The sequence below is a fragment of the Trachypithecus francoisi genome, unplaced genomic scaffold, assembly GCF_009764315.1.
Source record: "Trachypithecus francoisi isolate TF-2019V2 unplaced genomic scaffold, Tfra_2.0 Contig01440, whole genome shotgun sequence".
Lineage (NCBI taxonomy): Eukaryota > Metazoa > Chordata > Mammalia > Primates > Cercopithecidae > Trachypithecus > Trachypithecus francoisi.
The window spans coordinates 5,814-15,443 of record NW_022681431.1 but is presented as its reverse complement, the minus strand read 5'-3'; the positions used below and the strand labels follow the sequence as shown (position 1 = coordinate 15,443).

Below are 9,630 nucleotides of genomic sequence, written 5' to 3'. Positions count from 1 at the left end.
ATTCTCTCCGCCGTGAATTTCAGCAAGAAGTCGATCATTAATATTAATAACTATAATTAATATTAATAATAATAATCCATTTTAATGATCACAATAAACTTCGTAAAACTTTATGGTAGATTACAATATTAACGATTTCGAATGGTAATCTATATTAATGACTCCATTAATAATCAAATAATGATATGTGCCATGAATGTTACTGAAATCGATACAAACTGATGCTGGTAAGAAAATAATCATTAGTATTAGGTACTAATAATATTGTTCAATGACATTAATATTAATTATTAGTACTAAGCGTACATAATGTTATTTAAAAAATTATCAAAATTAACATTAGTATCCTATTATTAGTACCCCTGACAATTAGTGAAATCAATCATTGATGTGTAATAACCATACTACTACTCCTAATGCCACGGGCATGTACACCACCGGTGGGACCCCACCCGCGGCCACGACACGCCCCCCGGCGGCTGCCGGTCCCCGATCGCCGGGGGCCGCGACCCGGGCCCCCCAGCCGCCGCCACGACACGCCCCCCGGCGGAGGCCGGACCCCGATCGCGGGGGGCGGGGGACCCGCCCCCCCCGACCCGGGGCCCGCCAGCCGCCGCCACGACACGCCCCCCGGCGGCCCGGACCCCGATCGTCGGGGGGCGGCGGACCCGCCCCCCCGCGACCGGGGCCGCCAGCCGCCGCCACGACACGCCCCCCGGCTGCTGCCGGACCCGGCGGCCGCCGACTCGATCGCCGGGGGGCGCGACCCGCCCCCCCGCGACCCGGGGCCCCGCCAGCCGCCGCCACGACACGCCCCCCGGCGGCTGGCGGACCCGATCGCCGGGGGGCGGGGGACCCGCCCCCCCGCGACCCGGGGCCCGCCAGCCGCCGCCACGACTCGCCCCCCGGCGGCTGCCCGACCCCGATCGCCGGGGTGCGGGGGACCCGCCCCCCCGCCACCCGGGGCCCGCCAGCCGCCGCCACGACACGCCCCCGGCGGCTGCCGACTCCGATCGCCTGGGGGCGGGGGACCCGCCACCCCGCGACCCGGGCCCCGCCAGCCGCCGCCACGACACGCCCCCCGGCGGCTGCCCGACCCCGATCGCCGGGGGGCGGGGGACCCGCCCCCCCGCCACCCGGGGCCCGCCAGGCGCCGCCACGACACGCCCCCCGGCGGCTGCCCGACCCCAAGGCCGGGGGGCGGGGGACCCGCCCCCCCGCGACCCGGGGCCCGCCAGCCGCCGCCACGACACGCCCCCCGGCGGCTGCCCGACCCCGATCGCCGGGGGGCGGGGGACCCGCCCACCCGCGACCCGGGGCCCCGCCAGCCGCCGCCACGACACGCCCCCCGGCGGCTGCCCGACCCCGATCGCCGGGGGGCGGGGGACCCGCCCCCCCGCGACCCGGGCCGCCAGCCGTCGCCACGACACGCCCCCCGGCGGCTGCCCGACCCCGATCGCCGGGGTGCGGGGGACCCGCCCCCCCGCGACCCGGGGCCCGCCAGCCGCCGCCACGACACGCCCCCCGGCGGCTGCCCGACCCCGATCGCCGGGGGGCGGGGGACCCTGTTTTGGGAGTCATATCATAATCTTCCCCTTGAAAATTAATTACATTATCCCAGGTGTGTGTCTACTCCCAACATTATTGCCTCTTTCAAACGACCCTATCGGGCGGAAATTTGAAGCAATATCCCTGGGTGTGTGTACACTTCTGTCATGTTTATAGTAACATCATTCTCTCCCCCGTGAATATCAGCAAGAAGTCGATCATTAATATTAATAACTATAATTAATATTAATAATAATAATCCATATTAATGATCACAATAAACTTCGTAAAACTTTATGGTAGATTACAATATTAACGATTTCGAATGGTAATCTATATTAATGACTCCATTAATAATCAAATAATGATATGTGCCATGAATGTTACTGAAATCGATACAAACTGATGCTGGTAAGAAAATAATCATTAGTATTAGGTACTAATAATATTGTTCAATGACATTAATATTAATTATTAGCACTAAGCGTACATAATGTTATTTAAAAAATTATCAAAATTAACATTAGTATCCTATTATTAGTACCCCTGACAATTGGTGAAATCGATCATTGATGTGTAATAACCATACTACTACTCCTAATGCCACGGGCATGTACACCCACCGGTGGGACCCCACCCGCGGCCACGACACGCTCCCCGACGGCTGCCGGAACCCGATCGCCGGGGGGCGGGGGACCAGCCCCCCCGCGACCCGGGGCCCGCCAGCCGCGGCCACGACACCTCCCCCGGCGGCCGCCGACCCCGATCGCCGGGGGACGGGGGACCCACCCCCGCGACCCGGGGCCCCGCCAGCCGCCGCCACGACACGCCCCCCCGCGGCTGCCCGACCCCGATCGCCGGGGGGCGGGGGACCCGCCCCACCGCGACCGGGGCCCGCCAGCCGCCCCACGACACGCCCCCCGGCGGCCGCCGACCCCGATCGCCGGGGGGCGGGGGACCCTGTTGTGGGAGTCATATCATAATCTTCCCCTTGAAAATAATTACATTATCCCAGGTGTGTGTCTACTCCCACATTATTGCCTCTTTCAACGACCCTATCGGGCGGAAATTTGAAGCAATATCCCTGGGTGTGTGTACACCTTCTGTCATGTTTAAAGTAACATCATTCTCTCCCCCGTGAATATCAGCAAGTCGATTATTAATATTAATAACTATAATTAATATTAATAATAATAATCCATATTAATGATCACAATAAACTTCGTAAAACTTTATGGTAGAATACAATATTAACGATTTCCAATGGTAATCCTTATTAATGACACCATTAATAATCAAATAATGATATGTGCCATGAATGTTACTGAAATGGATACAAACTGATGCTGTTAAGAAAATAATCATTAGTATTAGGTACTAATAATATTGTTCAATGACATTAATATTAATTATTAGCACTAAGCGTACATAATGTATTTAAAAAATTATCAAATTAACATTAGTATCCTATTATTAGTACCCCTGACAATTAGTGAAATCGATCATTGATGTGTAATAACCATACTACTACTCCTAATGCCACGGGCATGTACACCCACCGGTGGGACCCCACCCGCGGCCACGACACGCCCCCAGGCGGCCGCCGACCCCGATCGCCGGGGGGCGGGGGACCCGCCCCCCCGCGACCCGGGGCCCGCCAGCCGCCGCCACGACACCCCCCCCGGCGGCTGCCGGACCCCGATCGCCGGGGGGCGGGGGACCCGCCCCCCCGCGACCCGGGGCCCGCCAGCGGCCGCCACGACACGCCCCCCGGCGGCTGCCGGACCCCGATCGCCGGGGGGTGTACATCCCCTGTGACACTATGCCCAATATCCTGTTGGAGCGATGATGACACTATGCCAATATCACAGGGGATATACACCCACCATGGGATATTGTTGCTTGTATCGAGAGGGGGAGAAGATGCTATTGGTCCCAATAACGCAGGGACAGTGGGTGTTCACCCCTCCTGTGATACTGTTCTTAATATACTAGGGAAGAGAGGATGATACTACACCCAATATCGCAGGGGGTGTACACCCACCCAGTGATACTGTTCTTAAGGTACTCCACCTCCCACCACCAGGGATATAGTTCCTAATATCCAGGGAAAGAGAGGATAACACTATGCCCAATATCGCGGGGCAGTGTCACACCCTCTGTGATGTTGTTCCTAGTATCCAAAGGTAGAGACGATGATATTACTGGCCATATCGCAGGGGGTGTACACCCTTCTGTGATATTGTTTTTCACATTCAGTAGGGGAGGGGATAACATGAATCCCAATATCGCTGAAGGTGTACAGACCCCTGTGATGTAGTTCCTAATGTACAGGGGAAAGAGAAGTATATTGTTCTCAATATCCCAGGGGGTGTTACTATGCTGCCCCTGTATATTGTTCCTAATATGCAGCGGGGTGGAGGCTGATAGTACTCTCAATATCCCAGAAGGTGCACACACACCTGTGATACAGTTCCTAATATCCAGCGGGAAAGAGACTGATTTCACTTTCGATATCGCAGTGGGTGTACACCGCCCTCAACCCCGGGGTATCGTTCCTAATATCCAGGCGGGAAGAAGATGACATGGCTGACAATATCGAAGGGGGTGGACACCTCTTCCATGATATGGTTCCTCTTATCCATGGGGTGAATGGATGATATTACTCCCAACAAACTAGGAACTGTACAGCCACCCTGGGATTTTGTCCTTAGTAACCACAGGTGAGAGATGATATTACTACCTACATTGCAAGGGGTGTACACCCCTCCTGTGATATTGTTTCTTATATCCAGGAAAGGAGAAGATGGTCTCAGTACCAATTTTGAAGGGATGGACAGCCCCATGGGATATTGTTCTAAAGATACAGGTTGAAAGAGGATGAGATTCCATCCAATATAACAAGGGATGTACACCCCGCCTGTGATATGAATCGTAAAATCTAGAAGAAGAGAGAATGACATTGCTTCCAAAAACACACGGGGTGTACACCCAACCTGTGATATTGTTCCTGTCATCTAAAGGAAGAGATGATGATACTACTCCCACTACCGGAGAAGGTACACACCCCTCCATGATATTGTTCCTCATAACTTGTCGGGGAGAGCATGATATTACTTGAGTACGACAGTTGCTTGACACCCAGTCTGTCATACTGCTCCTAATTTCCAGTAGGTGAAGTGTGATGTTCCTGCCAAGACAGCAGTGGGTCCACAGCCACCCTATGATATTTCTCCGAATATTCAGGGAAACACAGGACGACATTACCCCAAATCTCCCAAAAAGTGTACACCCATTGTGTGATATGGTTGCTCATATCCGGAGGTGCAGAGGATGGTGTTCGTTCTCCTGTCGCAGGCTGATGGCGCCCCAGCCACCCTAGTAGTAGAGAGAGGAAGGCAGGCTTAGGCCTGTGCAGTCTATCCTGATAGGAGAATGTGCCGGGCCTCCAGGGTGCACGTGTGTCATAGTAGGACCACAGACCGGGAGGTGTGTAGCCAGGTGTGAGGTAAAGTGGGGCTACAGTGGGAGCCCAGAAAGAGCTCCTGTGTTGAAAAGAGGTATGTGGTCAGCTCTCTTGTTCATTTATTTCCATATTTGTAGAAGATAAACAGATCTGTCTGCTGTGCCAGCAGAAGAGTGGTGTCTGTTTCCACCATCCAATAGGAAAATGCAGACAGTAAACACTAAAAATGTGGAAGTTCCCCCTGGGCCATGGGGATTCTAGATCTTTTATTCCTTGTTTTTTGTATTTTACAATCTTTCAACAGTGAGCATCTGTTTTTAATATACAAGTAATAGAAATTTCTCAAGAAGGAGGATGCATGGATGGATGGAACGCCATCCCTGCTGGTGCTTGTAGAGGCTCCGTCCCCCAGGGTCTGGCTCCAACTTCGCTGGTCCCAACTGACGGTGACCCAGCCACCCGAGTGGCGCTGGGTTTCTCCTGGAGGGCCCACACGAGATGGTCGTGACTTCTCCCAGCACAGTCCCTGGGAACACGCCCACTCCTTCCTTGATTTCCCACCTGGCCTATTTGACTCCCTTCGTCTGCTTTAGGAAATGGCACATCTGTGGAAGTGGTGACCTGCGGCTGATCTCGCCACAGGCGTCTTTCAGGAGCCTGTGTCTTTGCTGCAGATGCTACCATCACTGTCTGCCCTGCCTTCTGTCGGAGGTGGATGTGTTCTAGAATCATCTAGAATGTGATGTCACTGTTCGCAGTGGAAGGCAGATGAAATCAGCCCTGTTCCTGGAAATGTGCTTTATCGCAGAGTGTGTGTTTTCTTAAGGGATTCCTATAAAACTCAAAGAGTTTGACTTCAGTTTCTTTTTCCATATTCTGATGTGAGACATTTAAATAAATGTTCATTTGCACACTTGCCTTTACAATAGAAATAACCTCTTTCTACTTCACCAGATTTTAAAAATGCCACATATGCATTGGAACAAGTTAAGCAGTGTGGTGCTGGAAGTGTTAGATTCCCTCCTCACGACCACTGCTTCAACCCTGTAATCCAAGCCAACTGCTTGAAAAGTGTGCTTCCTTGTGCTTTTTAGTTTTTGTTAATTAAAAAGAAAATCTCATGCCAGTAAGCCCAGCACTTTGAAGGCAGGAGGATCACTTGAAGCCAGGTGTTTAAGACCAGCATGGGCAACAAAACTAGACCCTGCCTCTACAAAAACTGTAAAAATATTCAAGCATGGTGGCACGCACCTGTAGACCCAGCTACTCGGGAGACTGTGGTGGGAGGATCCCTTGAGCCCAGGAGTTCAAGGCTGCAGTGAGCTGTGATTGCACTTACGCACTCCAGCCTGGCGACAGAGCAGGACCCCATCTCTTAAAAAACAAGACCAAGAAATGGGACCATAATTATGTGGCATTATTGTACAACTTGATTTTATTTTCATTTTCACTTTATCCAATAATTACTTCATTGTCTATGCTTTTTTATCAGCCATGGTGTTTTTAACTTGCATTTTAAAATCATTCATTTCAGTCTTAAAATCCTTGCACGTTTGATGACTGCTAAATTCCTGCATACAGAAATTCAAGAAAAAGGTGGCGCTTATGGTGGAGGCGCAAAACTCAGCCGCAGTGGGGTTTTCACCCTTTACTCTTACAGGTGAGCTTTGCTCTAGTTCACACATTGAGGCGCACACGGTGTTTTAGTCTTCTACTCATGATTATCAGTGTCATTTTCTTCTACTGCAGTGAACTGTAGACAAAAGTTGTTCTGTGTGCTGCTTTTCACTTCTCGAGCACTTAGCCACAGCCAGCAATGTCCTTTCTGGTGCAAGGATTGGGGCCAGCTGCCTAAACGGGAAGCATTCTGCCTTCAGTAAACCCTGGCTTAAGCCAGCATATTTTGGAAGAACACGGTAGTGCCTCCATCCATGGTTTTGCTTTCCACGGTTTATTACCCACAGTCACCCTTGGTCTGAAAATATTAAATGGAGAATTCCTGACATAAACACTTCCAAAGTTTTAAATTGCATACCATTCTTCTAAGCAGTGGGATGAAAGCTGACGCTGTCTACGGTACCTGCCTGTTGGTCACTCAGTAGCCGTCTAGGTCATCAGATACACTATGGGTATCCAAGAGCTTCTGTTCACAGAATGCTTGTTTTACTTAGTGTAACTTTTATTAGTGTAATTGTTGTATTTTGTTAATATCTTGCTGCACCTAATCTATACTTTTTCATAGGCATAGGAAAAAAACACAGTATCCATAGTGGCTGTCTGAGGTTGCAACCCTGCTCTGGGGGACCTGGAACAGAGGCCCCAGGTGAGGGGCTGAGATACAGCCTGAGACCATTCTTAGCTCATTTCAGTCGGAGGTGCCTGATGTGCATGCAGTTCTGTTAGCTTTCATAAACATAACACCGTTACTCTAAAACAATGAATTCTTGATTGTCTATGGCTTTGCTGACCAAGAGAACCTATATTCTGACACTTTTTAAGAAGGAGCTGGCCAGGCATGGTGTCAAGTGCCTGTGGTCCTAGCTATAGGAGGCTAAGGCGGGAGGATCCCTTGAACCTAGGGAGGTTGAAGCTGCAGTGAGCAGATTGCACCACCACACGCCAACCTGGGCGACAGAGTGAGACCCTGTCTCATGGATGCAGACATGGATTAGGTAGGTAGGTAGGCAGGCAGGCATGTAGGTAGAGAATTTGGTAGCCGTTGCCACCCTCCTCAGTTCTCCCCCCTTGCTGTGCTTGAAGCCACTCTTCTAGACAAGGATGGTGAAGCAGCTCACAGCCCCTTTGCAGCTCTGAGTCAGTGTGAAGGGAGGGTGGGCTCTTTCCATTTACACAAAGGGAAGTCTGGATCGGCCCCTCAGGCAGATTCCTGTACTACCCTGGGTGTGTCCTTAAGGGAGATTAAAGGAAAACCTTTGTTTGCTTAATTTTTCCACGTGAGTCTTCTGTAATTTCCTTGTCATCTTGACCTGTCCCCACCCTCCACATCTTTCCTCTCCTGATGAGGTCACAGAGAGGTGTATTTAAATAATCTGGGGAGGACATTATGCAGACAGACCTTGTCTAAGAGGGAGAATGTGTTGAAAGTCTTATGTGATGGGACTTAAATTTCCACTGAGAGTAATTGAGCAATTTGTCAATGGGCTGTTTGGACTAGATCAGGTGTAAAATAGAGCTGTTAACCCATAGAAGATGTTGAACTGTTAAGTCACAGGTTTGTCATAAACTTGTCCATTGGTAAAACGCTTGCCTGTTTATTTCTCTGGGTTTTTTAGGGACCTAAATACAATAGAAATGCTGCAATCTTGTGGGAAGGCTGTTTACTGGGCAAAGGCTGGAAAATTCACGCAGCAAGACAACGACGAAGCCAAACTTTGTCTTCTCAACCATAGATGCTCCTGTCGCTCCTTCAGACAAAGGTAATGTGAGTATAACAGTGAGAATCTCAGTCCATAGGCTCAGATGACATTGCTGTTTTCCCAGTTCCCCTCATGCACAGGCAGGAGCACCAGCTTCTGGCGCCTCCATCCTTGCCTGTGATACGATTTCCACGTCTGACACCCTAAACACTGGCCTTGGAAATATGCTTCCTGACATCTGGGTGAGAAGAGTGTATCCTGTGATTTCAGTTTTACTGACCTGAGGCCCAGTGGGGCCAACCCACGGCAGTGTCTGGGCTCATTAGGGTAGAAGGACGATGTGGGCATGGCCCTAGCCTGGCCACGTTACTCTGTAGAGCCACTTTTGCTCACAGCATTATCAGCCTCACACAGCCCTGACTGCATCCACGCTGCAGAAGCAGGCTTTGGTAGGAGTCAGCGTGGCTCGTGGGAGCTGGAGGTCAGGGTGTGATCTCTGGGCTGTTGGACACGTCCCTGTGGTTGAAACACGTACGTGAAGTAACAGTGAGATGCGCCTGTCCCCTCCAGGACACGAATGCACAGCCCACTGTGTGAGCTCCTGGGCGGCAGCCCCAGCGTGCCTGTGGTTTGTCTTTTAGGAATGGACCACTTCTTGTTCGGCCTCTCGGATGAGATGAAGCGAACCCACAGGGAGCAGCTCTTCACTATCAGCCACGACAAACTCCTGGCTGTGAGCGATAGGTGAGTGGGGAGCGGGGGAGACAGCGTCTGGGATTGGAGGCCTTAATGGCACTGACCCAGAAGCCAGTCCTGGGTGACCTCGCCTGCCTTCCTCTCAGGTACCTCGGCACTGGGAAGAGCACACATGGCCTGGCCATACTCGGACCTGAGAACCCCAAAATCGCCAAGGACCCATCCTGGATCATCAGATGAGCAGCCCTGGTGCCTCTGACTGTGCAGGAGCCCCTGAGACAATAGGCCTCTAGAGCTGAATATGAAAAGTCAGAAATGCTACCACTTTCTCCAAGAATATTATGTCATTCTTAAGGTGTTGCCACTGACTGGCAAGTCAATCTTGAGTAACCAGGAAGACGTTCATTGAAATAGTCATGCACGAAATGCCAAAGATGCACCACATAGAATTTTCACTTTCTACTGACAGAAAGGCTTGTTTTACCTCATTAGTTCTAGAATATTTATTTAAGAATCTAAAAATAAAGGGCAACTCTGACTTAA

General features: G+C 51.3%; 1 long non-coding RNA gene across 1 annotated transcript; it reads left to right on the top strand.

Moving 5' to 3' along the window:
- The first annotated feature begins 9,054 nt into the window (after positions 1-9,054).
- Positions 9,055-9,630, top strand: LOC117092353. The gene is made up of 2 exons (XR_004440758.1): positions 9,055-9,135; positions 9,234-9,630. It is a non-coding gene; the product is annotated as an uncharacterized LOC117092353 (long non-coding RNA).